At 39.6% G+C, this 24,435-nt stretch overlaps 1 protein-coding gene across 1 annotated transcript in view; it reads right to left on the bottom strand.

Moving 5' to 3' along the window:
• EDEM2 (ER degradation enhancing alpha-mannosidase like protein 2) overlaps positions 1-24,435 on the bottom strand; it is a 93,225-nt gene that overhangs the window by 64,340 nt on the left and 4,450 nt on the right. The window contains exon 3 of the mRNA XM_067012102.1: positions 21,332-21,398. The gene's annotated coding sequence lies outside the window, so the exon portion shown is untranslated. The remainder of the gene's footprint in view (positions 1-21,331; positions 21,399-24,435) is intronic.

Here is a 24,435-nt window from a genome sequence, read left to right as displayed (position 1 = left end):
AGGGACCAAACCCCAGCCCTTGGCATTGAGAGCCTGAAGTCCTAACCACTGGACTGCCAGCGAATTTCCCCTATTGGTGTCTCATTTCATCCAGTTAGAGGTGAAGAGGGAAGGATATTTGGTCTGGAAGCTCCCGAGAACAGATTAATGAGTAAGAGGAAGTCATAGAGAAATAAATGTTAGTTCAGTAGAGTAACTTTCTAACAGAGCCATCCAATAACAGAACCGGCAGCTTCACAAAATAGTGAGCTCCCTGTCACTAGAAATATTCAAATGGGTCAGGTCCAAGTTCTGACCTCCAAAACCACATGTGACAGCCCTGCATACTTTTGAAGACAGTGATCCTGTTCCCCCAAATATTCTCTTCTTTAGGTTAAACATCTCTGGTTCCCTCAAGGGTTCTTTATGTGATGTGGCTTTTCAGTATCCCAGTATTATTCTTCTGGACTTATCACGGCTTGTCAATTTATATGAGTTTATTCCAAAAATATTTATTGAGTGTCTACTATGTTTCAGACACCATTTGAGGAGCTGGGACTATAGCAGAAAACAAAATGAAGTGTCTGTCTTCATAGAACTTACTGTCTACTGGGAGAGAAAGACAATAAACAAGTAAAGTTTTAAAATGTCAGTGATAATAAGTGCTATGTGGAAAAGTAAAGGAGGTGAGGGACAGTAATAAAGAGATAACAAGTGCCAGGGTGTGGTGAGTTGCTGTTTTATACAGCACAGTCAGGGCAGGCCTCTAAAATAGGATGACAGGTGAGCAGAGATCTGAAGGAAGAGAGAGAATGAACCATCACATGGCCATGGGAAGAACAATCTAATCTAAGTAGACAGAACAAATGCAAAAGTCCCGAGAGTAAGCTTGGTTTATTTGATTAACAAGGAGGCTCGTTTATCTATAGTATATGGTTGGGCAAAGGAGAGAGAAGTAGCAGGACGCTCATCCCTTAGGGCCTTGTAGGGCAATTATAACTCCTTTGATTTTTATCCTAAGTGAGGTGGGAAGCCATGGGAGGCTTTTGAGAAGAGGAGTGATGTGATCTGATTTTTGTTTGAAGAGCATCACTGTGGCTACCATAGGGGAAATAGGGCTCAGGGGCAAAGACACACTCAGGGAGCCCCAAGCACACATACATTCCTCTTATGAGGATACTACAATAATATGGGTGAAAAATGATGGTGTTGTGGACCAGGGTGTTTGCAGTAGAGATGGTGAAAGTACATGGATATTGGATATATTATGAAGATAGAGCTGACAGAATTTGCTGACAGATTGCATGTGGGTATGAGAGAAATAGAGGAATAAAAAACTGACTCTAAGAAATGAAAATTAAAGCCACAATATGATGCCACTACCTACCTACCAGAATAGTTAAAAGGAAAAAGACAAGACTAGGGAGGAAGGGAAGGAGAGAGGAGGGAGGGAAAAACAGTATTGGTGAGGCTATAGAACAACTAGACCCCTACTACTCTGCTGTGGGTAATGTAAACTGGTACAACCACTTTGGAAACCTGATAGCACCTACTAAAGCTGAATATATCCCTCCTAGGTATATTCCTAATAGAAATGCTTACATATATCTATTGAAAAACACACATATGTTTAGTCATAGCAGCATTATCTGTAATAGCCCCAAACTGGACACTACCCAAACAGCTGTCAAGAATAGAATGATTGCGGGGACTTCACTGGTGGTCCAGTGGTTAAGGCTCTGTGCTTCCAGTGCAGGGGGCGCATGTTTGATCCCTGCTGGGGGAACTAAGATCCCACGTGGCACGGCTAAAAAATAAATGAAAAAAAAAAGAATAGAATGATTGAACAGACTATGCCATATTTACAAAATAGAATATACAATGATGAAAATGAATAAAATTAAATTACGGTGATTGGTACAAGATGGCGGAGTAGAAGGACGGGCTCTCACTCCCTCTGGAGAGAACACTGAAATCACAACTAACTGCTGAACAATCATTGACAGGAAGACACTGGAACTCACCAAATAAGATACCCCACATCCAAAGACAAAGGAGAAGCCAAAATGAGACAGTAGGAGGGGTGCAATCACAATAAAATCAAATCCCATAACTGCTGGGTGGGTGACCCACAAACTGGAGAACTCTTATACCACATAAGTCCACCCACGGGAGTGAAGGTTCTGAGCCCCATGTCAGCCTTCCCAACCTGGGAGTCAGGCAATGGGAGGAGGAATTCCTAGAGAATCAGACTTTGAAGGCTAGTGGGATTTGATTGAAGGACTTCGACAGGAATGGGGTAAACAGAGACTCCACTCTTGGAGGGCACACACAAAGTAGTGTGCACATCGGGACCCAGGGGAAGGAGCAGTGACCCGAGGGGACACTGAACCAGACCTACCTGCTAGTGTTGGGGGGTATCCCACAGAGGCGGGAGGTGGCTCTGTCTCACTGTGAGGACAAGGACACTGGCAGCAGAAGTTCTGGGAAGTACTCCTTGGCATGAGCCCTCCCAGAGTCTGCCATTAGCCCCACCAAAGAGCCCCAATAGGCTCCAGTTGGGTCCCCTCAGACCAAACAACCAACAGGGAGGGGACCCATCCCCACTCATCAGCAGACAAGCGGATTAAAGTTTTACTGAGCTGTGCCCACCAGAGCAACAACCAACTCTATCCAACACCAATCCCTCCCATCAGGAAACTTGCTCAAGCCTCTTGGATAGCCTCATCCACCAGAGGGCAGACAGCAGAAGCAAGAAGAACTACAATCCTGCAGCCTGTGGAACAAAAACTGCATTCATAGAAAGACAGACAAGATGAAAAGGCAGAGGGCTATGTACCAGATGAAGGAACAAGATAAAACCCCAGAAAAAAAACTAAATGAAGTGGAGATAGGCAACCTTTGAGAAAAAGAATTCAGAATAATGATAGTGAAGATGATCCAGGCCCTCGGATAAAGAATGGAGGCAAAGAGCAAGAAGATGCAAGAAATGTTTAACAAAAACCTAGAAGAATGAAAGAACAAACACCTAGAAGAATTAAAGAACAAACCAACAGAGATGAACAATACAATAACTGAAATGAAAAATACAATAGAAGGAATCAATAGCAGAATAACTGAGGCAGAAGAATGGATAAGTGACCTGGAAGACAGAATGGTGGAATTCACTGCTGCAGAACAGAATAAAGAAAAAAGAATGAAAAGAAATGAAGAGAGCCTAAGAGACCTCTGGGACAACATTAAATGCAACAACATTCGCATTATAGGGGTCCCAGAAGGAGAAGAGAGAAAGAAAGGACCCGAGAAAATATTTGAAGAGATTATAGTCAAAAACTTCCCTAACATGAGAAAGGAAATAGCCACCCAAGTCCAGGAAGCACAGAGAGTCCCATATAGTATAAACCCAAGGAGAAACACTCCAAGACACATAGTAATCAAATTGGCAAAAATTAAAGACAAAGAAAAATTATTGAAAGCAGCAAGGGAAAAATGACAAATAACATACAAGGAAACTCCTGTAAGGTTAACAGCTGATTTCTCAGCCAAAACTCTACAAGTCAGAAGGGAGTGGCATGATATATTTAAAGTGATGAAAGGGAAAAACCTACAACCAAGAGTACTCTACCCAGCAAGGATCTCATTCAGATTCGATGGAGAAATCAAAAGCTTTACAGACAAGCAAAAGCTAAGAGAATTCAGCACCACCAAACCAGCTCTACAACAAATGCTAAAGGAACTTCTCTGAGTGGGAAACACAAGAGAAGAAAAGGGCCTACAAAAACAAACCCAAAACGATTAAGAAAATGGTCATAGGAACATACATATCGATAATTACCTTAAACATGAATAGATTAAATGCTCCAACCAAAGGACACAGGTTTGCTGGATACAAAAATAAGACCCATATATATGCTGTCTACAAGAGACCCACTTCAGACCTAGAGACACATACAGACTGAAAGTGAGGGGATGGAAAAAGATATTCCATGCAAATGGAAATCAAAAGAAAGCTGGGGTAGCAATACTCATATCAGATAAAATACACTTTAAAATAAAGAATGTTACAAGAGACAAGGCAGGACATTACATAATGATCAAGGGATCAATCCAAGAAGAAGATATAACAATTATAAATATATATGCACCCAACATAGGAGCACTTTAGTACATAAGGCAAATGCTAACAGCTATAAAAGAGGAAATTGACAGTGACACAATAATAGTGGGGGACTTTAACACCTCACTTACACCAATGGACAGATCATCCAGACAGAAAATTAATAAGGAAACACAAGCTTTAAATGACACAATAGACCAGATAGATTTATTGATATTTATAGGACATTCCATCTGAAAACAGCATATTACACTTTCTTCTCACGTACACATGGAACATTCTCCAGGATAGATCACATCTTGGATCACAAATCTAGCCACGGTAAATTTAAGAAAACTGAAATTATATCAAGCATCTTTTCTGACCACAAAGCTATGAGATCAGAAATAAATTACAGGGATAAAAAACGTAAAAAACACAAACACATAGAGGCTAAACAATACGTTACTAAATAATCAAGCGATCACTGAAGAAATCAAAGAGGAAATAAAAAACTACCTAGAGACAAATGACAATGAAAACATGATGATCCAAAACCTATGGGATGCAGCAAAAGCAGTTCTAAGAGGAAAGTTTATAGCTATAGAAGCCTACCTCAAGAAACAAGAAAAATCTCAAATAAAAAATCTAACATTATACCTAAAGGAACTAGAGAAAGAAGAACAAGCAAAACCCAAAGTTAGTGGAAGAAAAGAAATCATAAAGTTCAGAGCAGAAATAAATGAAATAGAAACAAAGAAAACAACAGCAAAGATCAATAAAACTAAAAGGTGGTTCTTTGAGAAGAGAAACAAAATTGATAAACCATTAGCCAGACTCATCAAGAAACAGAGGGAGAGGACTCAAATCAATAAAATTAGAAACGAAAAAGGGGAAGTTACAACAGACACTGCAGAAATACAAAGCATCCTAAGAGACTACTACAAGCAACACTATGCCAATAAAATGGACAACCTGGAAGAAATGGACAAATTCTTAGAAAGGTATAACCTCCCAAGACTGAACCAGGAAGAAATAGAGAATATGAACAGACCAATCACAAGTAATGAAATTGAAACTGTGATTAAAAATCTTCCAACAGACAAAAGTCCAGGACCAGATGGCTTCACAGGTGAATTCTATCAAACATTTAGAGAAGAGCTAACAGCCATCCTTCTCAAACTCTTCCAAAAATTGCAGATGAAGGAACACTCCCAAACTCATTCTATGAGGCCACAATCACCATGATACCAAAACCAGACAAATATACTACAAAAAAAGAAAATTAGAGACCAATATCACTGATGAATATAGATGCAAAAATCCTCAACAAAATACTAGCAAACAGGATCCAACAGCACATTAAAAGGATCATACACCATGATCAAGTGGGATTTATCCCAGGGATGCAAGCATTCTTCAATATACACAAATCATTCAATGTGATACACCATATTAACAAATTGAAGAATAAAAACCATATGATCATCTCAATAGATGCAGAAAAAGCTTTTGACAAAATTCAGCACTAATTTATGATAAAAACGCTCCAGAAAGTGGACATAGAGGGAAACTATATCAACATAATAAAGGCCACATATGACAAACTCACAGCAAACATGATTCTCAGTGGTGAAAAACTGAAAGCATTTCCTCTAAGATCAGGAACAAGACAAGGATGTCCATTCTCACCATTATTCAACATAGTTTTGGAAGTCCGAGCCATGGCAATCAGAGAAGAAAAAGAAATGAAAGGAATACAAATTGGAAAAGAAGAAGTAAAGCTGTCACAGTTTGCAGATGACATGATACTATACATAGAGAATCCAAAAGATGTCACCAGAAAACTACTAGCGCTAATCAATGAATTTGGTAAAGTTGCAGGATACAAAATTAATGCACAGAAATCTCTTGCATTCCTATACACTAATGATGTACAATCTGAAAGAGAAGTTAAGGAAACACTTCCATTTACCATTGCAACAAAAAGAATAAAATACCTAGGAATAAACCTACCTAGGGAGACAAAAGACCTGTATGCAGAATATTATAAGACACTGATGAAAGAAATTAAAGATGATACCAACAGATGGAGAGATGTACCATGTTCTTGGATTGGAAGAATCAATATTGTGAAAATGAGTATACTACCCCAAACAATCTACAGATTCAATGCAATCCCTATCAAATTACCAATGGCTGTTTTTACAGAACTAGAACAAAAAATCTTAAAATTTGTATGGAGACAAAAAAGACCCAGAATAGCCAAAGCGGTCTTGAGGGAAAAAAAAACAGAGCTGGGGGAATCAGAGTCCCTGACTTCAGATTATACTACAAAGCTACAGTAATCAAGACAATATAGTACTGGCACAAAAACAGAAACATAGATCAATGGAAAAAGATAGAAAGCTCAGAGATAAACCCACACACCTATGGTCAACTAAACTTTGACTAAGGAAGCAAGTATATACAATGGAGAAAAGACAGTCTCTTCAATAAGTGGTGCTGGGAAAACTGGACAGCTACATATAAAAGAATGAAATTAGAATACTCCCTAACACCATACACAAAAATAAACTCAAAATGGGTTAGAGACCTAAGTGTAAGACTGGACACTATAAAAAACTCTTAGAGGAAAACACAGGAAGAACACTCTTCGACATAAATCACAGCAAGATCTTTTATGATCCACCTCCTAGAGTAATGGAAATAAAAACAAAAATAAACAAATGGGACCTAATGAAACTTAAATGCTTTTGCACAGCAAAGGAAACCATAAACAAGATGAAAAGACAACTCTCATATTGGGAGAAAATATTTGCAGATGAATCAACGGACAAAGGATTAATCTCCAAAATATATAAACAGCTCATGCAGCTCAATATTAATGAAACAAACAACCCAACCCCAAAATGGGCAGAAGACCTAAATAGACATTTCTCCAAATAAGATATACAGATGGCCAAGAAGCACATGAAAAGCTGCTCAACAACACTAGTTATTAGAGAAATGCAAATCGAAACTACAATGAGGTATCACCTCACACCAGCTAGAAAGGGCATCATCAGAAAATCTACAAGCAACAAATGCTGGAGAGGGTGTGGAGAAAAGGGAGCCCTGTTGCACTGTTGGTGGGAATGTAAATTGATACAGCCACTATGGAGAACAGTATGGAGGTTCCTTAAAAACTAAAAATAGAATTACCATATGACCCAGCAATCCCACTCCTGGACATATACCCAGAGAAAGCCATAATTCAAAAAGACACATGAGCCCCCAGGTTCATTGCAGCACTATTTACAATAGCCAGGTCATGGAAGCAACCTAAATGCCCATCGACAGGTGAATGAATAAAGAAGATGTGGTACATATATACAATGGAATACTACTCAGCCATAAAAAGGAATGAAATTGGGTCATTTGTAGAGACGTGGGTGGATCTAGAGACTGTCATACAGAGTGAAGTAAGTCAGAAAGAGAAAAACAAATATCGTATATTAACGCATATATGTGGAACCTAGAAAAATGGTACAGATGAACCGGTTTGCAGGACAGAAATTGAGACACAGATGTAGAGAACAAACGTATGGTCATCAAGGGGGGAAAACCGTGGGGGTGGCGGGGGTGGTAGTGTGATGAATTGGGCGATTGGGGTTGACATGTATACACTGATGTGTATAAAATTGATGACTAATAAGGACCTGCTGTATAAAAAAATAAATTAAATTCAAAAAAAAACTTAAATTACATGCTTACACTGAATTCATCTCAAAAATATAATGCTGAGAAAAAGAAGCCAGACACACAAAAAGTATTTACTAAATGATTCCAATTATTAAATTTCAAAGATACATAGAACTCACCTATGGTGCTATAAGAAGTCAGGATATTGGTTACCCTTGATTAGAAGGGGAACATGAGTGCTTCTGGGGTAATGGTCTGTTTATTGATCTACTGCTGACTATATAAATGTGCTCACTTTGTGAACATTTATTGGTTTATACATTTATAATTTGTGTACTTTTCTATATTAATATTATGTTTCAATAAAGCCTGTGTTAAAAAGACAGAACACTGAAGTTTTTGCTCTGGGCAACTGGAGGCCAGAGTTATCATTTATTGAAAGGGGGAAGCTATAGGAGAAGCACGTTTTTGTGGGAAATACATCAATTTTTATACATTAAGTTTGATACTTAATCAGATACTTATTGATATTGTAACACTACTTATTAGTATTTCCATCCAAGCAGAAATGCTGACAGGTAGTTGGTATGCAAGTCTGAAGTTCAGGGAAGAAGTCTAGGCTGGAAGCTAAATATGGGAGCTCACCATATAGATGATGCGTAAACCAATGAAGCTGGATGGGATCACCTAAGGTATAGTGAAGACCGAGAAAACACCCGAGGACTACACCCTGGGGGAGCCCCAGCTTCTAATGATTGGGATGGAGGGGAAGCCAGCAAAGAAAAGTGAGAAGTGGCCAGGGAGGTATGAAGAGAACCAAGAGAGAGTGTCATCTCAGCAGCCAGGTGAGAAAGGTTCCAAGGGGGAAGTGATCAACGGTAACAGATGTTCCTGGAGGTGGAGTAAGGTACGGATTGAGGATGGATTGTTGATGGAGGTCACTGGTGACTTGGTAAGAGCAGTTTGGGTGGTGGGGTGGGCAAAAAGCCTAATTGGAGTGGGATTAAGAAAGAAAGTGGGGAAACTATTTTGAGGCAAAGAGTATAAAAAACTCTTTTGAGGAGTTGGCTTGTTTCATAGGGGAGCAGAGAAGTAGGATATAAAATAGAGTATTAATTAAGGGTATTAGAAGTGTGGGATTAAGTATCTAAAAGAGGCTGTGGAGTAAAAAGAAGTTTTTAGGGGGACTTCCCTGGTGGCGCAGTAGTTAAGAATCCGCCTGCCAATGTAGGGGACACAGGTTCGAGCCCTGGTCCGGGAAGATCCCATATGACGCAGAGCAACTAAGCCCATGTGCCACAGCTAGAGCCGAGCCACAACTACTGAAGCCCGTGCACCTAGAGCCCACGCTCCGCAACAAGAGAAGCCACCGCAATGAGAAGCCCACACACCGCAACGAAGAGTACCCTGCACTCGTCGCAACTAGAGAGCCCGCGCACAGCAATGAAGACCCAAAGCAGACAAAAATAAATAAATAAACTAATTAATTTTTTAAAAAGAGAGAAAGAGCAGATTGCTCCATCTCCTATTAAAAAAAAGAAGTTTTTTTCTTTTGAGAAGGTGGATAATATAGCATGTTTGTACACTTATAGGAATAATCAATCAGGAGGGAAATTTTGATGATGCAGGAAAAAGGACGGTCACTGGAGTTGTGTCCTTGAGGAGGTGAGAAAGGATGGAATCTAAGGCACAGATAGAGAAACTGACTTGGCTGGGAGAATAGACAGTTCACTCATAGTAACTGGAGGGGAGACAGAGCAAATGGGTATAGATGCTAATAGATCAGTAGATGTGGAAAATGTTTTCCCAGAGAATTAGGAAGCACAATTTTCATCTGAGCATTAGAGGGACACAGTGATGGTGGTGGCTTGGAAAGAGGTGTGAAACAATCATCTTGGAGATTGGAAGAGTGCAAGTGTGAATTGGACAGTAGTTCTATAGGTAGCATTTGACAAGTGCATCATATTTATCCAATGAAACTATTACTTTCTGGGTTGTGTATACAGTGTTTTCTCTCCAACAGTACACAAATTGATTATTAATCAAAATATCTGGTTTATACTTCTGGCACTGGCCAAATGGAGTAAACCCATTACCGCCTTTCTCTCTCACCAATTACAGCTAAAAATCTCTAACCAAAAATATGAAACGAAACAAAACAAAAACAGTCTGAAGACTCTGAAAAGTTAATAATAGCAGACAGATTGGGAAAGGAAGTCAAAACTTGAAGAATGCCCACTATGGCAGTGGTGAATTTCCTAGTGGTGTTTGGTTGGGACTTTTTTCTCCTTTACCCCTGGCTTTTACCCGAGGGTGGGTCAAATCTGGGAACTCTGCAGTAGGTGCAGACAAAAAAAAAAAATAAGAAAACCCCATCTTTCTGTCCAGAGGATCGGAAAAGTAGACATTTTGAGCTGGAGAGTGTGGGGAGAATCCCTATTTTTTTCCTCTCCCAGTCCCTGCACTGCTATGGGAGTGGTGTTGTCATTATGGCCACCTAAAACTCTGGAGGAAACCCATTTTTAGACAGAGGATCTGGAAAAGGGACCACTGTTGTGTGGATTTTTTTTTCTTTTTTTAAATTGAGGGGTAGTTGATTTACAATACTATATAAGTTTCAGGTGTACAACATAGTGATTCACAATTTTTAAAGGTTATACTCCATTTATAGTTATTATAAAATATTGGCTATATTTCCTGTGCTGTACAATATATCCTTGTAGCTTATTCATTTTATACATAGTAGTTTGTAACTCTTTTTTTTTTTTTTTTTTTTGCGGTACGCAGGCCTCTCGCTGTTGTGGCCTCTCCCGTTGCGGAGCACAGGCTCTGGACACGCAGGCTCAGCGGCCATGGCTCACGGGCCCAGCCGCTCTGCGGCATGTGGGATCTTCGCGGACCGGGGCACGAACCCATGTCCCCTGCATCGGCAGGCGGACTATCAACCACTGCGCCACCAGGGAAGCCCGTTTGTAACACTTAATCCCCTATCCCTATCTTGTCCATTTCCCCTTCCCTTATTCAACTGGTAACTAGTTTGTTCTCTATATCTGCGAGCCTGTTTCTGTTTTGTTATAGTCACTAGTTTGTTTTATTTGTAGATTCTACTTATAAGTGATATCATATAGTGTTGGTCTTTGATTTCTCTAAGCATGATACACTGCAAGTCCATCCAATGTTGTTGCAAATGGAAAAATTTCATTCCTTTTTTATGTCTGAGTAGTATTCCATTGTATATACATACCACATCTTTATCCATTCATCTGTTGACGGACACTTGGGTTGCTTCCGTATCTTGGCAGTTGTAAATAATGCTGCTATGAACACTGGGGTGCATTTATCTTTTCAAATTAATGTTTTTGTTTTCTTTGGATAAATACCCAAGAGTGGAACTGCTGGATTATATGGTAGCTCTATTTTTAGTTTTTTGAGAAACCTCCATTTCACAGTGTCTGCACCAATTTACATTCCAACAAACAGTGTAAAAGAGTTCCCTTTTCTTCACATCCTCACCAACATTTGTTATTTGTGGTCTTTTTGATGATAGCTTCTGGCAGGTGTGAGGTGATACCTCATTGTGGTTTTGATTTGCATTTCTCTGATGATTAACTATGTTGAGCAGCTTTTCATGTGCCTGTTGGCCATCTGTATGTCTTCTTTGGAAAATTGTGTATTCAGGTCTTCTACCCATTTTTAAATCAGGTTGTTTGGTTTTTTTGATGTTGAGTAGTATGAGCTGTTTATATATTTTGGATATTAACCCCTTATTGTTCATATCATTTGCAAATATTTTCTTCCATTTAGCAGGTTGTCTTTCGTGTTGTCAGTGGTTTCCTTAGCTGTGCAAAACCTTTTAAGTTTACTTAGGTCTAATTTGTTTATTTTTGCTTTTGCTTCCTTTGCCTTAGGACACAGATCCAAAAAAATACAGCTATGATTTATGTTAACAAGTGTTCTGCCTATATTCTCTTCTAGTTTTATGGTTTCTGGTCTTACATTTAGGTCTTTAATCCATTTTGAGTTTTTTGTGTGAATGTTTTTCAATGTAGATTTTATTTTTATTCAGGTATGGTGAAGCCAACAGATCAGGAGATGATTGTCATAGAAAAGATGGCCACTGGGGCCACAGAGAGAATACTGAGGTCCACTGCAGGCAGAGAGAAGACCTGGAGGGATGCCTTTAATTTTTTTGGTTTTTTGGTTTTGGAGGGAAGGAGTGAGGGAGACAGGGTAAGCAAGTTTAAGATAGATTAGTTTGAATAATTTTAGGGCCTCTAGGATTTAGGGGCCCAGAGGTGATTCTGAGGTAGGGCCTCGGTATTGGTTAATTTGCATATGAATGGCACACAGGAAAGAGAGTCATTTCCTATTTCTAAGAATCAGCTAACCCTCAAAGAGGCAGCAAGGCCCTAGATGTCAAAGCACAAAATATAGAAACTAGAAAATGTGGTTAAAACTGTGGAGACTATGGAGGGAATCCCCCAACTTTTTTTTTTTTTTTTTTTTTTGCGGTACGCGGGCCTCTCACTGTTGTGGCCTCTCCTGTTGTGGAGCACAGCCTCCGGACGCGCAGGCTCAGCGGCCATGGCTCACGGGCCCAGCTGCTCTGAGGCACGTGGGATTCTCCCCGGACCGGGGCACGAACCCACGTCCCCTGCATCGGCAGGCGGACTTGCAACTACTGCGCCACCAGGGAAACCCCATCCTCCACCTTTTTTCCCTCTTTTCTCTTGCTAGTTCACCCCAGAGGTGGGCTGAGTCATATGGAACTGTGTGACAGGATGGGAGGCTAGAGCTCTGAGAGAACCCCAACTTTCTAGACAGAGGATTCAGAAAAAGGGGCCTCTGGGAGCCAGAGTGAGGGAGAAATCCCAGGGAGGAGGGAGCAGGAGAAGGGGGACCCTTTAATTCTGTGCATGAACCAACAGAAATTCTGGGCTCATCCCCAAGTAGCAGAACACACCCAAGAAGCTTAGTAAGGGCTTTGGGAAATGAACTATGATATAAACCATCACCTAAGTCCCAGACCAACCCCTGAGCAGCACATGACAGGGTCGGGTCCAAACAGCTAAGGAAAAACTCTGAAAACGAACTGACACTGGAACCACCACCCATAGAAGGGGAGACAGAACTTGTAATCTGAAAGTAATTGTGTTGATTTGATTGTTAATATAAAAATAATCAACATCCAGAAGATTTAGCGGAACTCAAAGTCCCACAATATGGACTTCCCTGGTGGCACAGTGGTTAAGAATCCACCTGCCAATGCAGGGGACATGGGTTCGAGCCCTGGTCCGGGAAGATCCCACATGCTGCGGAGAAACTAAGCCCAGGTGCCACAGCTAGAGAGTCTGCACTCTAGCCAAAGCCACAGCTACTGAGCCTGCATGCCACAACTACTGAAGCCCACGCGCCTAGAGTCTGTGCCCCACAAGAGAAGCCTCCGCAATGAGAAGCCTGCGCGCTGCAACTAGAGATAGCCTGCACGCAGCAACAAAGACCCAATGTTGCCAAAAATTAATTAATTAATTAATTTTTTAAAAGTCCCACAGTATAATATTCAAGATGGCCAGGATAAATCCAAAATTACTTAATATACCAAGAACCAGGAAAATATGACCAGTCTTCAAAGGAAAGGAAAATAAACAAATGCTAATCCTAAAATGACCCAGATATTGAGATTACCTGACAAAGATTTTAAAGCTATTTAACCATCCTCCATGAAGTAAAAGTAAACACCTTTGAAATGAATAGAGAAGTAGAAGTTCTCAGTAGAGAACCAAAAAATAAAATAAGAACAAAATGGAAATTATATGAAGAAAAAAAATTACTGGAGGGACTCATTAGTAGAATAGAGATGACAGAGGAATGAATGAGTAAACTTGAAGATAGATCAATCTGAAGATCACACAGGAAAAAAAAAATCTTTTTTTAATGAACAGAGTTCTGGGACCTGTGGGATAATATTAAAGAAAATTGAATTCGTAGTTTAAAACCTTCTTAACAAAGAAAATTCCAGGCCCAGAGTTTCACTGGCAAATTCTACCAAACATTTAAGGAAGAAATAATACTAGCTCTACACAAACTCCCCCAGAAAATAGAAGTGGAGGGACACTTTGCAACTCATCTTATGAGGCCAGCATTATCCTGACACCAAAATGAAAAAAAAAAAGACATTACAAGGAAACTACAGACCAATGTTCCACATGAGTGTAGACTAAAAATTCTCAACAGATTATGAGCAAATGGAATCCAGAAACATATAAAAAGGATAATACTTCACTACCAACTGGAGTTTATCCCAGGTAATTCAATACTGATACAACATCCAAAAATCAATTAATGTAATTAACCATATCGACAGACTAAAGCAGAAAAAAAAAATACATGTTAATCTCAACTGATGAAGAAAACACATTAACAGAATTCAACATCTATTCATGATAAAATCTCTCAACAAACTAGGAACAGAAGATAACTTCCCTAACCTAAAAAAAGGACATGTACAAAAAGGGCATCATACCTAAAGACTGAATGATTTCTCCCTAATATTGGGAACACAAAAGGATGCTCACTCTTGTGTATTCAATATTATCCAGAAAATTCTAACTAATGCAACAAGGCAAGGGGGGGAAAAAGACATATGGATTGGAAACGAAGAAATAAAACTCTATTAGTAGCCAACATGATTGCCTATATGGAAAATTCTATTAAATCTACAAAAAAGTTCCTAAAACTAATTAATGAGTTTGGCAAAGTCACAGGATACAAGTCATAATACAAAAATCAATTGTATTTCTATATACTGGCAATGAACTATTGGAAAACAAAATTAAATAAATAATAATTAACAGTTGCACCAAAATAATGAAAGTCTTAGGGATAAATACAACAAAATATATGATGGATCTTTATGCTGAAAAACTACAACACACCGATGAAGGAAATCAAAGCGATATAACATGCTCACTGACTGGAAGCCTCAATTCTGTTAAGACATCAGGTCCCCCTAAATTGATATGCCGATTCAATACAATCCCATTCAAAATCCCAGCAGTTTTTGTAGATATCAATAAGCTGATTCTAAAATTTACACGGAAAGACAAAGAAACTAGAATGCTAAAACAATTTTGGAAAAGTGGAACACTGGTGGAGAAATACCACTACATTGATAAAGATAGCATAGTACTGGTGAAAGGACAGATGCATAGATCAATGGAATGGAACAGGGAGTCCAGAAATATTTTGACACCAATATGGCCCATTGATTATTTTACAGAAGTGCAATGGGAAAGACTGTCTTTTCAACAAATGATACTAGAGTAACTGGACATCCCTATGCAAAAATGTAAACCTTGACCTATATCTTATACTTTCTATTTTAAAAACGTAGTTGAAATGAATCTTGGACCTAAATGTAAACCTATGAAACTTTTAGAAGGAAGCAAAGGAGAAATATCTTTGTCACCTTAGGTTAGAAAGAATTCTTAAATGCAACATTAAACCAAATTCATAAAAGGAAATCTTGGTAAACTGGACCACAGGATAGAGAGAACATCAGTGTGACCAGGGCTTAAGGGTGGGAGAAGGTTTTGACTACAAAGGGTTAATACATGGAAATTTTTAGGGAATGATGAACCATTCTGTATTTTTATTGTGGTGGTTACACGACAGTGCAAAACTCACAGAACTATACACCAGAAAGTCAATTGTACTGATATAAATTACAATTAAGTTATATATACAGATACATATATTATATGGATGGATGGATGGATGGATTTATGAATTTTTAAAGAAGATTTTCTCCTCATATCAAGTCATATCTAACAGATTTTGTATTTGTACAATTATTTTTCTTGAGACCAAGATTAGGACTGCCTTAATCCCAGTTAACTTTCCATTTTCTTTTATTCCATAGAACCTAAAACTTCATCATCTGAAATTTATTCTTTTTTGAGTAGGTTATTCTGTCTCAAGAAGGTCCAACTCCTATTATTGGGAATGGTAAAATAACATACCATGTGCCATTAGCACGTTAGCAGGGACCCATTTATTGGCTGAACTAGGTGTCATTGTGGATGGCAATGAGTAGGCCTCTGAGGGGCTAGGACACAGGACAGACATGCTTTGACGGGAGGAAAGGGAAAGAAAGGCCTGCAGCTCAGGACAATGATAGGGCACCAGTGGCCAGAGGTGGAGGTGGGAGGGCAGTGATCAGAGAGCAGAGATACGAGCCTGCCAAGAACACACTGTGATAACAGCTTTGCCTCCCGCTGGCTATGGACTTAGGCCAGTCTCTTCCTTGAGCTTTCATTTCATCTCTTATGAATCTGTAACCAAGATCTTCTTCCTCTGCCTCCATTTATTCAACAAATATTTATCACAACTGACTCCAATAATACTCTCTTCTGTTTGCACTAAAGCTCTTTTATATCTGCTTATCCTTTTTGAGCCACGGGGAGGAGAATTAGTCCTGATTTCCGAGGAAGGAAATAGAGTCTCAGAAAAGTTAAATCATTTACCTGAAGTCACCCTTTCAATACTGAAGTGAACTCTTTCCATTATCTATACTCTGCTGCCCCCTACTGTGCACATAGCATTAGGCACTAAACAGCAGACAACACACAGCTGCTATCAATACAATCTGAGGGTTTATATTTGTTAATTTAACAAATATTTATTGAGGTCCTACTATGTGCCAGAAAAAAGACAAGCATGGTTCTTGTGCTTATGGAGCCTGTGATATAGGAGGGGGAGAAATAATTACATAAATAATTACAATTTGGATGAGTACTAGAAGTATAAGGTGCTATATGAGGGTATAGAATAGGAGTATATGTAGTCTAGTCTGCAGGCTTAGGGGAATCTTGCATGAAGTGTAATCTATAGGAATAGATTATTTATCGGCTATGGAGCAGGTTAAGGAGGTCTCAGAGATGCCTCCCAGGCCTCTGGCATGAACGGAGCAGAAGGAATACTGTGACTCAGTTGGGGAAGCCTATAGCAGAAGACGAGATTCTGACTGGGAAGAACATGAGCTTGGCTTTGGTTTTTCTCAGTTTGTAAATTCTGTGGGACCTTCAGGTATAGATATGGAAGAAGTAATTGGATTTAGGAGTTTGGGAGCAAGGTCCTAGGCTAGAGATAGAAATTTGGGAGTTGGGTTGCAGGTGGTATTTAAAATTGTGTATTTAAAATTGTGATGGGGACTTCCCTGGTGGCCCAGTGGTAAAGAATCCACTTTACAATGCAGGGGACGTGGGTTCGATCCCTGGTCGTGGAACTAGGATCCCACATGTCATGGGGCAACTAAGCCCGTGCACCACAACTACTGAGCTCACGCGCTCTGGAACCAGCGAGGCACGACTACAGAGCCCACATGCCCTGGAGCCTGTGCGCCACAACTAGAGAGAAGCCCACACCACAACGAAGAGCCCACGTGCACAACTAAGACCTGATGCAGCCAAAAAAAAAAAGTTTTATTAAAAAATTTTAAAAAATAAAATTGTGGTTAATGGATGAAATCTCTTTGTAAGAAAAGAACAGAAAGAGGAAGGAAAAGTGTTTCTAGTGGCTGGATTATGAGTCTGGAGAAAATCACTCAATGCCCATTGGCATTCGTTTAAAGTATTACTTTCAAGGAAAAACAATGAAGAAAGACTTGTTTGTTAACATAAATTGCTAGAAATAAAAATAACCAAAGGCAGAAAAAAAAAAAAAAACACAGAAAGAGAAGAGGGCTTATAACTGCCATGAGAAGCTCTTGAATTTAAAAGGTCAATTGGAAGAGATGGGACTAGAAAAGGAAAGTTAGAATGAGGGGCCAGAGAGGTTGAAAGGAAAATCAGAGTGTGATAAAAGCCAAGGGAAGAATGTGTTTTAAGAGGGAGACTGTCGGGGCTTCCCTGGTGGTGCAGTGTTTAAGAATCCACCTGCCAATGTAGGGGACACGAGTTCAATCCCTGGTCCAGGAAAATCCTACATGCCACAGAGCAACTGAGCCCATGCACCACTACTACTGAAGCCCGTGCACCTAGAGCCCATGCTCTGTAACAAGAGAAGCCACCGCAATGAGAAGCCCGTGCACCGTAACAAAGAGTAGCCCCCGCTCGCCGCAACTAGAGAAAAGCCCACGCTCAGCAACAAAGACCCAACACAGCCAAAAATAAAAATAAATAAACTAAATAAATATATTTTAAAATAATAAGAGGGAGACTGTCAACTGTAATGGAAGTAATCAAGTACAAATAAAATAAATAAATAAATACGCTTTTTTTAAAAATCAAGTAAAAATTATTTACCTGACTCTCCTAGTAAAATTGAAGTCCAGTTGTAGAGGCCTAGAGCTCGAGAAGCCCAGGATCTCCTGGAAAAACCTCCAGAGGCTACCATAGTGTGTTGTCTTGGACCAGTGGTCTTCATACTTTTTTTTTTCACATACCACCCCCAAAATTTTCATAGATGATGTAACCCCCAAATTAAAAGATATTTCCCTGAAAACTATCAACAAAATGAAAAGGCAGTCTACTGAATGAGAGAAGATATTTGCAAATGATATATCTGATAAGGGGTTAAAATATACCAAGAACTCATGCAACTCAATATCAGAGAAAACAAACAACTCAATTTAAAAATGGGCAGAAGACCTGAATAGACATTTTCCCAAAGAAGACATACAGATGGCCAGCAGACACATGAAAAGATGCTCAACATCACTAATCATCAGGAAATGCAAATCAAAACCACAATGAGATATCACCTCACACCTGCCAGAATGGCCATCCTCAAAAAGACAACAAATAACAAGTGTTGGTGAGAGTGTGGAGAAAGGAGAATCTTCATGAACTGTTGGTGGGAATGTAAATTGGTATAGCCACTGTGGAAAACAGTGTGGAAGCTCCTCAAAAAGTTAAAAATAGAACGACCATGTGACCCAGGAATTCCACTTCTGAGTATTTTTCTGAAGAAAACAAAGACACTAATTCAAAAAGATATATACATAGCAGGATTATTTACAATAGCCAAGATAAGGAAGCAACCTAAGTGTTCCTCGACAGATGAATGGATAAAGAAGATGTGTATATATACAGTGGGATATTACTCAGCCATAAAAAGAATGAAATCTTGCCATTTGTGACAATATGGATGGACGGACCTACAGGGTTTTATACTAAGTGAAATGTCAGACAGAGAAAGACAAATACCGTATGATTTCAGTTATATGTGGAATCTAAAAAACAAAACAAATGAACAAACATAATAAAACAGAAACAGACTCAGAGATACAGAGAACAAACAGGTGGTTGCTAGAGGGGAGGGGGATGTGAGGATGAGTGAAATAGGTGAGGAAAATTAAGAAGTACAAACTTCCACTTACAAAATAAATGATTCACAGAGATGAAATGTACAGCATAGGGAATATAGTCAATAATATTGTAATAACCTTGTATGGTGACACATGGTAACTAGACTTATTGTGGTGACCATTTTGTAATATATAGAAATATCAAATTACTATGTTGTGCCCCTGAAACTAACATAGTGTTGTAGGTCATTATGCTTCAATTAAAAAAGGGTGTTTCCCTGAAACTGGTATTTTTAATTGTCTCTTTGTCACTTCCAGTATTTTTTTTTCTTTCTCAGACTATTTTATTTTATTTTAAAGTTTTTATTGTAGTACAGTTGACTTACAATGTGTTAGTTTCAGGTGTACAGCCAAGTGAATCAGTTTTATATACATATCTCCATTCTTTTTCAGATTCCTTTCCCATACAGATTATTACAGAATATTGAGTAGAGTTCCCTGTGCTTTACAGTAGGTCCTTATTAGCCATCTATTTTATATATAGTAGTGTATATATGTTCATCCCAATCTCCTAATTTATTACTTTCCCCCATGTTTCCCCTTTGGTAACCATAAATTTGATTTTGAGATCTATGAGTCTTTCTGGTTTGTAAATAAGTTCATTTGTATCATTTTTTATTAGATTCCACATATAAGTGGTATCATAAGATATTTGTCTTTGTCTGACTGGCTTCACTTGGTATGATAATCTCTAGGTCCATCCATGTTGCTGCACATGGCATTATTTTGTTCTTTTTTATGGCTGAGTGATATTCCATTTTATATCTGTACCACATCTTCTTTATCCATTCCTCTGTCAATGGACATTTAGGTTGCTTCCATGTCTTGGCTATTGTAAATAGTGCTGCAATGAACATGGGGTGCATGTATCTTTTTGAATTCACTTCCAGTATTTTTTATTGCCCCATGCAATAAATGTATTGTTAATTGCCCCAGGCAATAGATTACCACAGTAAGATTCATGTTGACCCAGGATATGCCTTTCTTATGAAGAATAGAAGAATTACAATTATGAAAGAAAAGCCAGCTTGGAGCCTCAATCCCAGGAACTTTCTCAGGTATATGGAAGTTGAGGACCTGGAAATTAATGTCCTTAAAATGATCAGTACATGAGAACCCCATAGAAAGTCTTCCTATATCATAGGGGTATCTCATACCTCCATTTGAAAGCCAGTGTTGCAAAGGATTAGAGGCAATCTGAAACTACTGCCAGGTTTCTGGAATCTGGAACTGACTGATGGGGTCAGCTGGACCTGATGAAATCAAACCCCCATTTTTAAATGCCTGAAGGGTATAAGGAGATGCAGAGATAGGGATAGGTGGCTTGGGGGATCCTCCAAAGACTTTCAGGTTCAGGCAGCTCCTTCCGCTCCAGGGGACCATCTGCAACTATATCACGGCTCTTAGAATCAAGAGCTAGCCATCAGGGCTTGCTTGCCTCAGTGAAATTAGAGTCCAATCCAATTTAGCAACATAAAGGTGAGGTGTAACCATGAAGCAAAACAACTGATTATTTAACACACCCACCCAAACAGATCCACTCCAATTCATTCATTCTCTCAGCTCCCAGGTCCCCAGCAATGTATGAGGTTCTAGGGTTACTCAAATAAGCAAACAAGCATAACCCATAGGCCAAGACTTTGAGAAGCTTAGAGGGAGAGATTTTTAAACAAATCATCATAATACACTGTAATAAAGAGTTAATGAAACGATGGGCAAGATCTAGGGGAGCACTGAAGAAAGAGTGTCTTGGGTGAGAGGGTCAAAGAAAACTTCCCAAAACATTTGAGTTATTTCTTGACAGGCATGTAATACATCAGATGGTGGGGGAAAGATGTGGGAGGCGGAGGAAGCAGCATGCCACTTTGGCAGCCAGTGTCTAAGTTGGCACTCCAAGAACAAAGCCAGCTTCATGGGCATGTGACAGCAGCAGTCACACAGGGCCTTGCACTTAGAAGGGTCCCCGCACTTGTTTTAATGCTCTGCTTTCACCATCTTGGAATTCGTACTATTTTTTAAACAAGGGGCCCTGAAATTTCATTTTGCACTGGGCCTGCAAATTACATAGCAGGTCCTGCAAGGGGGCAAGATAAAGGCAGGGAAACCTGTCAGGACACTGTAGCCCAAATAAGAGATAATGAGAGGGATAAATTAATCTTGTCATAACAGTAATATAGATGCACGCTGCTCTTTTCAACACTTACCTAGTGTGTCTCTGTTTAGAGGTAGCAGTTTCCCCAGTTGGAAAATATTTAGGTCGATTTTGATCTCCTGTAATTACAAAGAATGCAGCAGTGAATAATTTTGTACATCTATCTGTGTACATATGCAAAGATTATCTGTCTAGGATAAATTCTCAGAATTAGAAATGATGAGTCAAAGGTACGCTCATTTTCAAGGTTGAAAGGCATGGCTAATTTGTGCTCCAAAGAACATCTACCAGTTTATATCCCTTCTCAAAGTACTTTAATCGTGCCCTCTTTAACACTCTGTAATATTCAACTTTTTGATATTTGCAGTCTCGTGGGTGAGAAAGCAATAGCTCATTGTTCCAATTTGCCTTTCTTTAATTACAAATAAGGTTGGACTTTAAAACAAAGAATGTAAGTCCACATTTCTGTTTACATGAAGCCCATTTTATCCTTTGCCATTTTTGAACTGGGTAATAGGTCCTTTGCTTAATGATTTCTAAAGAGCTGTCTTATGTTAAGAAAATTAATAATAAATATTTTACCGTTCTTTTTTTTTTTTTTTTTTTACTTTATTTCTGGTATTTTTTTTGCCAAGCAAATTAAGGCCTGAATTTTTGAAACTGCCCACCTAAGTGAACTGCTTTTGCTTATATCATACCGTAATAAATGCCCTCTTTTCAGGGAATTTCCTTTAGAGACTAATACACTTACTTTTTCAAAAGTTTAACTTATATTTATGGGGTTTTCTTGCGGTACGCGGGTCTCTCACTGTTGTGGCCCCTCCCGTTGCGGAGCACAGGCTCCGGACGCGCAGGCTCAGCGGCCATGGCTCACGGGCCTAGCTGCTCCGCAGCATGTGGGATCTTCCCGGACCGGGGCACGAACCCGTGTCCCCTGCATCGGCAGGCGGACTCTCAACCACTGCGCCACCAGGGAAGCCCTATTTATGTATTTTTTTAATAGATAATATATTCACATGGTTAAAAAGTCATAGAGGTATACAATGAAAAAGAGGTATACAGGGAGCTCTCACCCTGTCCTCAAGCCACATAATTCCTCTCTGGGAAGGTATTCACTGTTATCAGTGCCCTGGGTATCCTTCCATATTTGACATGTAAACAAGCAAATGCACACACACACACTCTTTTCTTCCCATTATTGCGTAAATAGTAGCATACCATAACCAGTATTCTGCACCTTCCTTTTTTTCATTTAACATTGCATTTTGGAAATAATTTCCTAACAGTTCATAAAATACTTTCTCATTTTCTTAAATGACTGAGTGTGTTTTATTGAATGCACATCACTTTGAGAATGCTCTTAAGGGAAAAAAATCTAAGTGGAAAATACCTTGGAGTCATTTGAGGCTGGATTCTGAGACATAGGCAGGGGATTGAACTGGGGCTTCCCTACATCCTGAACAATCAGACCCTTTCCTTCCTCCATGCCTTCACCCCTATTTTCTGCCAATTAAAACTTCACAGTCAGTCTTACATTGCTTATAACCTTTAAACACATGTGTGGTAATATTCAGTGTATATTGCATATAAAACAATTATTTTTAAACATATTACTTGGTTAGATAGGCTCATCTCAAATGCTATTCCTTTTGGAAGCCTTCCTTGATCTCTGATTTTCCCCAGCCAGAGTGACTTCACTCCCTCTGAAATCCTATAGGATGTTGTAATGTGCTGTGGTTATTTGTCACATCTTATGAGTGCTCAGGTCTTAGCTCTTTTACCTGAAGACAGTCTCACTCGCCACAGCACCTTCCAGAATGGCTGCTTAGTAATGTTTATAGAATTTTTGAGGTGATTAATGAATGAACAAAAGAACAAGCAGATAAGGACATAAGCTTTAGTGTCAGACACTTGGGCTTTATTCCCACTTTTGACGTTTTCTAGGTGTATCATTGGGTAAATTGCTTCTCCTCTCACCGTTTCTTTGGAATCTGCCTCACAGGATAACTGTGAAGATTAAGTGATGTAACAAAGATAAATTGCTTTGCACATAATAAGCCCTCATTAAATGTCAGCTGCTGTAATAGGAATTCAGAGGAAGGAAAGAAATCAAGAAGTCTTCCTGAACTGGATCGTGCTCTCCAGCCTCCATCTATACTTCCTTTCAGACCCCAGATCAGAACTTCACTCTCCTCTATTCATGTTTTCTCTCTTTTTAAAAATTTACTTATTTTATTTATTTTTATTTTTGGCTGTGCGGGCTTTCTCTAGTTGCGGCGAGTGGGGGCTACTCTTCGTTGCGGTGCGCGGGCTTCTCATTGCGGTGGCTTCTCTTGTTGCGGAGCACAGGCTCTAGGTGCAAAGGCTTCAGTAGTTGCAGCACTCAGGCTCAGCACTTGCGGCACGCGGGCCAAAGAGTGTGCAGGCTTCAGTAGTTGTGGTGCACGGGCTTAGTTGCTCTGCCGCATGTGGGATCCTCCCAGACCAGGGCTTGAACCTGTGTCCCCTGCATTGGCAGGAGGATTCTCAACCACTGTGCCACCAGGGAAGTCCCTTCTCTTTTTCTAGTACCTCATATCCAATACATTGTATGTTTGGTCAACTCTACTTTCAAAATCTATTAAGAATCCAACTACATCTCACTATCCCCACTTGGACTCGGGTCCAAGCCACCATCATCTTGCACCTGATGGATTATTGCAATAGCCTCCTAGCTGGCCTTTCTGCTTATGACTTTTCACTTGTTCTCAGCAGCAACCAAAGTGCTTCTGTTAAAGGTAAGTCAGAAGATGTCTCTTCAGTTCTCAAAAGCTTCTATTGTCTTTCTTTCTCAGGGAGAGCACCCCTTCCCTCCATAACCCTCATCTTCTAATACCCTCAACCTTCTTCCACTCCAACCACATTGGTCTCCAAGATGCTCCTCAAACCTCCCAGGCATGTTCTTGTCCCAGAACGTTTTCACTTGCTGTTCCCTCTTCTGAATTCATTTCTCTCAGATGGCTGCATGATCCACTCCCTTCTTGTTCCTTCAGTTCTTTACTGAAAACACGCCTTCTTACTGAGGTTTTCCCTGGTTATTCGATCCAAAATTACACACACACACACACACACACACACACACACACACACACAGCTTTCAGCTTTCATATCCTAGTT

Source organism: Kogia breviceps, chromosome 14, assembly GCF_026419965.1.
Source record: "Kogia breviceps isolate mKogBre1 chromosome 14, mKogBre1 haplotype 1, whole genome shotgun sequence".
NCBI lineage: Eukaryota > Metazoa > Chordata > Mammalia > Artiodactyla > Physeteridae > Kogia > Kogia breviceps.
Note: the sequence above shows the minus strand (reverse complement) of the source record. Positions and strands in the feature narration are given on the sequence as shown.